General features: G+C 48.0%; 1 pseudogene across 1 annotated transcript in view; it reads left to right on the top strand.

Annotated features, from left to right (window-relative positions):
• Positions 1-1,698: 1,698 nt before the first annotated feature.
• Positions 1,699-8,078, top strand: part of LOC311247482 — an 11,718-nt pseudogene continuing 5,338 nt past the window's right edge. The window contains exon 1 of the transcript in view: positions 1,699-1,819. The product of the transcript in view is annotated as an uncharacterized misc_RNA (transcript). The remainder of the gene's footprint in view (positions 1,820-8,078) is intronic.

Genomic DNA, 8,078 nt, shown 5'->3' with positions numbered 1-8,078 from the left:
GTGTCTCACTGGTATCGTGTCTCACTGGTATCCAGTCTCAGGTATCGTGTCTCACTGGTATCCAGTCTCAGGTATTGTGTCTCACTGGTATCATGTCTCTGGTATCGTGTCTCACTGGTATCATGTCTCTGGTATCGTGTCTCACTGGTATCGTGTATCACTGGTATCCAGTCTCAGGTATCGTGTCTCACTGGTATCGTGTCTCACTGGTATCATGTCTCTGGTATCATGTCTCACTGGTATCGTGTCTCACTGGTATCGTGTCTCACTGGTATCGTGTTTCACTGGTATCCAGTCTCTGGTATCGTGTCTCACTGGTATCGTGTCTCACTGGTATCGTGTCTCACTGGTATCCAGTCTCAGGTATCGTGTCTCACTGGTATCATGTCTCACTGGTATCCAGTCTCTGGTATCGTGTCTCACTGGTATCATGTCTCACTGGTATCCAGTCTCAGGTATCGTGTCTCACTGGTATCCAGTCTCTGGTATCGTGTCTCACTGGTATCATGTCTCACAGGTATTGTGTCTCACTGGTATCCAGTCTCAGGTATCGTGTCTCACTGGTATCCAGTCTCAGGTATCGTGTCTCACTGGTATCATATCTCACTGGTACCATGTCTCTGGTATCGTGTCTCACTGGTATCGTGTCTCACTGGTATCCAGTCTCAGGTATCGTGTCTCACTGGTATTGTGTCTCACTGGTATCATGTCTCTGGTATCATGTCTCACTGGTATCGTGTATCACTGGTATCATGTATCACTGGTATCCAGTCTCAGGTATCGTGTCTCACTGGTATCATGTCTCACTGGTATCCAGTCTCTGGTATCGTGTCTCACTGGTATCATGTCTCACTGGTATCATGTCTCACTGGTATCCAGTCTCTGGTATCGTGTCTCACTGGTATCATGTCTCACTGGTATCGTGTCTCACTGGTATCGTGTCTCACTGGTATCGTGTCGTGTCTCACTGGTATCGTGTCTCACTGGTATCATGTCTCACTGGTATCATATCTCACTGGTACCATGTCTCTGGTATCGTGTCTCACTGGTATCGTGTCTCACTGGTATCCAGTCTCAGGTATCGTGTCTCACTGGTATTGTGTCTCACTGGTATCATGTCTCTGGTATCATGTCTCACTGGTATCGTGTATCACTGGTATCGTGTATCACTGGTATCCAGTCTCAGGTATCGTGTCTCACTGGTATCATGTCTCACTGGTATCCAGTCTCTGGTATCGTGTCTCACTGGTATCATGTCTCACTGGTATCATGTCTCACTGGTATCCAGTCTCTGGTATCGTGTCTCACTGGTATCGTGTCTCACTGGTATCGTGTCTCACTGGTATCGTGTCTCACTGGTATCGTGTCTCACTGGTATCGTGTCTCACTGGTATCATGTCTCACTGGTATCATGTCTCACTGGTATCCAGTCTCTGGTATCGTGTCTCACTGGTATCATGTCTCACTGGTATCATGTCTCACTGGTATCATGTCTCACTGGTATCATGTCTCACTGGTATCATGTCTCACTGGTATCATGTCTCACTGGTATCCAGTCTCAGGTATCGTGTCTCACTGGTATCATGTCTCACTGCTGACTTAAAGGTGGCAGCAGTCACCCCAATCCTAAAAAAAACCCGGTCTGGACCCCGATAACCTCAACAACTTCCGCCCCATCTCAAACCTCCCCTTCCTCAGCAAGGTCCTCGAGCGCGCAGTAGCCGCCCAGCTACAGAGTCACATGGCCTACCATGACCTGTTTGAACCACTCCAGTCTGGGTTCAGGGCTAAACACAGCACCGAGACCGCCCTGATCAAGGTGACAAATGACCTCCTCATGGCTGCTGATGCTGGCAACATCAACATCCTCATCCTCCTGGACCTCTCAGCTGCCTTCGACACCATCTCACACTCAATCCTCCTAGACCGCCTGGAAAGTGTCCTTGGCATCACTGGTACCCCCTTGTCCTGGTTCACATCCTACCTCACCAACAGGTGGCAGTATGTTTCCCTCGGGGGCTCCAGGTCAGCTCCAGCACTTGTTAAACAGGGTGTTCCCCAGGGTTCGGTGCTAGGTCCGCTCCTTTTTATGATTTACCTCCTCCCACTCGGTGACATCATAAGGAAACACGGCCTCCACTTCCACTTCTATGCAGACGACACACAGCTCTACCTCCACACCAAACCCTCGGCCCCCCTTCCTCCCCCCTCCCTCACTGCCTGCCTCCAGGACATAAAAATATGGATGACCACCAATTTCCTCCAACTCAATAGTAAGAAAACCGAAATCATAGTTGTAGCCTCCCCAGCCCTCCTCCAAAAGATAGACCACCTTGTTCTCTCCGTGGATGGCTACTCCATCTGCCCCTCCACAGAGGTGAGGAACCTGGGCGTCATACTGGACTCCACCCTCTCATTTCACCCTCACGTCAAGTCTGTCACCAGATCCGCCTTCTTCCACCTCAGAACCATCTCCCGCCTCCGCCCCTCACTCTCCGACACCTCAGCGGAAACACTCATTCACGCCTTCGTCACTTCCCGCCTCGACTACTGTAACGGAGTCCTTCTTGGTGCCTCCAAGAAGGTTCTGGATCGTTTACAATACGTCCAAAACTCTGCTGCGAGGGTCCTCACGCGCACCAAACCCTGGCAGCACATCACCCCCACCCTGCAAAAACTCCACTGGCTCCCCATCAACTATCGAATCCCCTACAAGATCCTCCTCCTCACCTACAAATCCCTGCACGGGTTGGCCCCTTCCTACCTGACCAACCTACTCCACCCCTACACTCCAGCACGAGGCCTCCGATCCTCCAACTCCGACCTCCTCACCATCCCCCGCACCAGGCGTTCCACACTGGGAGACCGAGCTTTCGCTGCAGCAGCCCCCAGACTGTGGAACTCCCTCTCCCCCCTCATCCGAGGCTCTGACACCATCAACCTCTTCAAAACCAAGCTAAAAACCCACCTGTTCACACTTGCCTTCACGCAACACGGCCCCGCTCCCAAGTAGCCCACCCCTGACTCTTTTTAAGCCACAGATTCCGTTGTTTTGTTTTGTTTTGTTGTTTGTTTGTTTGTTAATTTTAACCACTTCATCCAATTGGACAGAACTTGCCTCCTTTTTTTTATTTATTTTTATCTCTTATCTTATTTGTTTTTTCTTGTTGTTACTATACACAGATCTTTTATGCATTTTATTATATATATTTTTTCAATTTTATTACTTACTTTTATTTTTTTTCCATCCTTTCCTTGTACAGTGTCCTTGAGTCTGAGAAAGGCGCTTCTCTCTTAAAATTCAATCTATTATTATTATTATTATTATTATTATCCAGTCTCAGGTATCATGTCTCACTGGTATCGTGTCTCACTGGTATCGTGTCTCACTGGTATCGTGTCTCACTGGTATCGTGTCTCACTGGTATCGTGTCTCACTGGTATCGTGTCTCACTGGTATCCAGTCTCAGGTATCGTGTCTCACTGGTATCATGTCTCACTGGTATCGTGTCTCACTGGTATCATGTCTCACTGGTATCATGTCTCACTGGTATCGTGTCTCACTGGTATCATGTCTCTGGTATCGTGTCTCACTGGTATCTAGTCTCACTGGTATCGTGTCTCACTGGTATCCAGTCTCTGGTATCATGTCTCACTGGTATCGTGTCTCACTGGTATCATGTCTCACTGGTATCATGTCTCTGGTATCGTGTCTAACTGGTATCGTGTCTCACTGGTATCATGTCTCTGGTATCGTGTCTCACTGGTATCTAGTCTCACTGGTATCGTGTCTCACTGGTATCCAGTCTGGTATCGTGTCTCACTGGTATCGTGTCTCACTGGTATTGTGTCTAACTGGTATCCAGTCTCAGGTATCGTGTCTCACTGGTATCCAGTCTCAGGTATCGTGTCTCACAGGTATCGTGTCTCACTGGTATCGTGTCTCACTGGTATCCAGTCTCTGGTATCGTGTCTCACTGGTATCATGTCTCACTGGTATCCAGTCTCAGGTATCATGTCTCACTGGTATCGTGTCTCACTGGTATCCAGTCTCAGGTATCGTGTCTCACTGGTATCATGTCTCACAGGTATCGTGTCTCACTGGTATCCAGTCTCAGGTATCGTGTCTCACTGGTATCCAGTCTCAGGTATCGTGTCTCACTGGTATCCAGTCTCAGGTATCGTGTCTCACTGGTATCGTGTCTCACTGGTATCATGTCTCACTGGTATCATGTCTCACTGGTATCGTGTCTCACTGGTATCATGTCTCACTGGTATCGTGTCTCACTGGTATCCAGTCTCAGGTTTCATGTCAGCAGCACTGCCACACGACAGCCGGTTAACCCTTTCACTGCCACACGACAGAAGGTTAACCCTTTACTACCGTCGGGTTGTGTGATAGTAAAGGGTTACTGTCGTGTGGCAGTGAAAGGGTTAACCGGCTGTCGTGTGGCAGTGGAAGGGTTAACCTTCTGTGTATTGTCGCAGTGAAAGGGTTAACCGTTTGGTGGTGCGGCAGTGAAAGGGTTAAACCGATATCCAGCCCTGCTCCCGTCCCTCCCTCAGGACTAAAAGCTCATTGCAATTCACATCACGTCAGACTCTCATATCCAACTCACCCCTTGTGTGTGTGTGTGTGTGTGTGTGTGTGTGTGTGTGTGTGTGTGTGTGCGTGCATGCGTGCGTGCGTGTGCGTGCGTGCGTGTGTGCGTGCGTGTGCGTGCGTGCGTGCGTGTGTGTGTGCGTGCGTGCGTGCGTGTGTGTGTGTGTGCGACTGTGCGACTGTGCGTGTGTGTTCTCTGCCAGACCAGCATGTTGTTGTTGCCCCCCCCACACAATTTTCACCCCTCTCTCATAAATGTTCCCTCATAAGCCATTGTTTTGTTTGTTGTTGTCCCCCCCCCCCCCCCCCCACACAATTTTTGATTTCATAAGCCATCTGTTATTCTGTTGTTATTTATTCTAAGTAAAAGGTCAAAACAATTGATATGGAGACAGATGAACAGTAAGTATGAGGTATTGCATTAACACAGCAGCAAGAGAGATGGGGGCGTCTGGAGATGTAAAGTAGGGGCTGGGCAATGATATAGCAGTATGTATCATCCAATGATATAGCAGTATGTATCATCCAATGATATAGCAGTATGTATCATCCAATGATATAGCAGTATGTATCATCCAATGATATAGCAGGATGTATCATCCAATGATATACCAGGATGTATAATCCAATGATATAGCAGTATGTATCATCCAATGATATAGCAGTATGTATCATCCAATGATATAGCAGTATGTATCATCCAATGATATAGCAGTATGTATCATCCAATGATATACCAGGATGTATCATCCAATGATATACCAGGATGTATCATCCAATGATATACCAGTATGTATCATCCAATGATATAGCAGTATGTATCATCCAATGATATAGCAGTATGTATCATCCAATGATATAGCAGTATGTATCATCCAATGATATAGCAGTATGTATCATCCAATGATATAGCAGTATGTATCATCCAATGATATAGCCGTATGTATCATCCAATGATATAGCAGTATGTATCATCCAATGATATAGCAGTATGTATCATCCAATGATATAGCAGTATGTATCATCCAATGATATAGCAGTATGTATCATCCAATGATATAGCAGTATGTATCATCCAATGATATAGCAGTATGTATCATCCAATGATATAGCCGTATGTATCATCCAATGATATAGCAGTATGTATCATCCAATGATATACCAGTATGTATCATCCATCTGTGTTATTGTATTGTGGGAAATTGTGATATTTGTCTAAACATATTTTAAAGGGATAGTTCAGATTCTTGGACCCCTAAACCCATTTCTTATTTACCAATGAGGATGTTGTTGTGGAGTCCTCTCTCTGCACAATCCATGCTGTTAGCTAGTTATCCACAAACCAATGCAAAGTCAATGGGGTCGAGCTCCCGTCTGTACCCAGGTCAGCTACTCTCCTCCACAGTGCAACACACAGTAGATACCAGCTGCCCCCAGGTCAGCTTGTACAGACAGGAGCTCGACCCCATTGACTTTGCATTGGTTTGTGGCCTGGTTCTTCTTATCCATGCATCCTGGTACCATTCTGCTGCATGCTGTGTGGTTAGTCACCATAACACCACTGGTACCAGGCTGTGTGGTTAGTTACCATAACACCACTGGTACCAGGCTGTGTGGTTAGTCACCATAACACCACTGGCACCAGGCTGTGTGGTTAGTCACCATAACACCACTGGTACCAGGCTGTGTGGTTAGTCACCATAACACCACTGGTACCAGGCTGTGTGGTTAGTCACCATAACACCACTGGTACCAGGCTGTGTGGTTAGTCACCATAACACCACTGGCACCAGGCTGTGTGGTTAGTCACCATAACACCACTGGTACCAGGCTGTGTGGTTAGTCACCATAACACCACTGGTACCAGGCTGTGTGGTTAGTCACCATAACACCACTGGTACCAGGCTGTGTGGTTAGTCACCATAACACAACTGGTACCAGGCTGTGTGGTTAGTCACCATAATACCACTGGTACCAGGCTGTGTGGTTAGTCACCATAACACCACTGGTACCAGGCTGTGTGGTTAGTCACCATAACACCACTGGTACCAGGCTGTGTGGTTAGTCACCATAACACCACTGGCACCAGGCTGTGTGGTTAGTCACCATAACACCACTGGTACCAGGCTGTGTGGTTAGTCACCATAACACCACTGGTACCAGGCTGTGTGGTTAGTCACCATAACACCACTGGTACCAGGCTGTGTGGTTAGTTACCATAACACCACTGGTACCAGGCTGTGTGGTTAGTCACCATAACACCACTGGCACCAGGCTGTGTGGTTAGTCACCATAACACCACTGGCACCAGGCTGTGTGGTTAGTCACCATAACACCACTGGTACCAGGCTGTGTGGTTAGTTACCATAACACCTCTGGCACCAGGCTGTGTGGTTAGTTACCATAACACCACTGGTACCAGGCTGTGTGGTTAGTTACCATAACACCACTGGTACCAGGCTGTGTGGTTAGTTACCATAACACCACTGGTACCAGGCTGTGTGGTTAGTCACCATAACACCACTGGTACCAGGCTGTGTGGTTAGTCACCATAACACCACTGGTACCAGGCTGTGTGGTTAGTCACCATAACACCACTGGTACCAGGCTGTGTGGTTAGTCACCATAACACCACTGGTACCAGGCTGTGTGGTTAGTCACCATAACACCACTGGTACCAGGCTGTGTGGTTAGTCACCATAACACCACTGGTACCAGGCTGTGTGGTTAGTCACCATAACACCACTGGTACCAGGCTGTGTGGTTAGTCACCATAACACCACTGGTACCAGGCTGTGTGGTTAGTCACCATAACACCACTGGCACCAGGCTGTGTGGTTAGTCACCATAACACCACTGGTACCAGGCTGTGTGGTTAGTCACCATAACACCACTGGTACCAGGCTGTGTGGTTAGTTACCATAACACCACTAGCACCAGGCTGTGTGGTTAGTCACCATAACACCACTGGTACCAGGCTGTGTGGTTAGTCACCATAACACCTCTGGTACCAGGCTGTGTGGTTAGTTACCATAACACCACTGGTACCAGGCTGTGTGGTTAGTTACCATAACACCACTGGTACCAGGCTGTGTGGTTAGTCACCATAACACCACTGGTACCAGGCTGTGTGGTTAGTCACCATAACACCACTGGTACCAGGCTGTGTGGTTAGTCACCATAACACCACTGGTACCAGGCTGTGTGGTTAGTCACCATAACACCACTGGTACCAGGCTGTGTGGTTAGTTACCATAACACCACTGGTACCAGGCTGTGTGGTTAGTCACCATAACACCACTGGTACCAGGCTGTGTGGTTAGTCACCATAACACCACTGGTACCAGGCTGTGTGGTTAGTCACCATAACACCACTGGTACCAGGCTGTGTGGTTAGTCACCATAACACCACTGGTACCAGGCTGTGTGGTTAGTTACCATAACACCACTGGTACCAGGCTGTGTGGTTAGTCAC

This window comes from Notolepis coatsorum (genome assembly GCF_963971535.1).
Source record: "Notolepis coatsorum genome assembly, contig: SCAFFOLD_1111, whole genome shotgun sequence".
NCBI classification, from domain to species: domain Eukaryota; kingdom Metazoa; phylum Chordata; class Actinopteri; order Aulopiformes; family Paralepididae; genus Notolepis; species Notolepis coatsorum.
The sequence above is the reverse complement of the archived record's forward strand: the minus strand, read 5'-3'. Positions and strand labels throughout refer to the sequence as shown.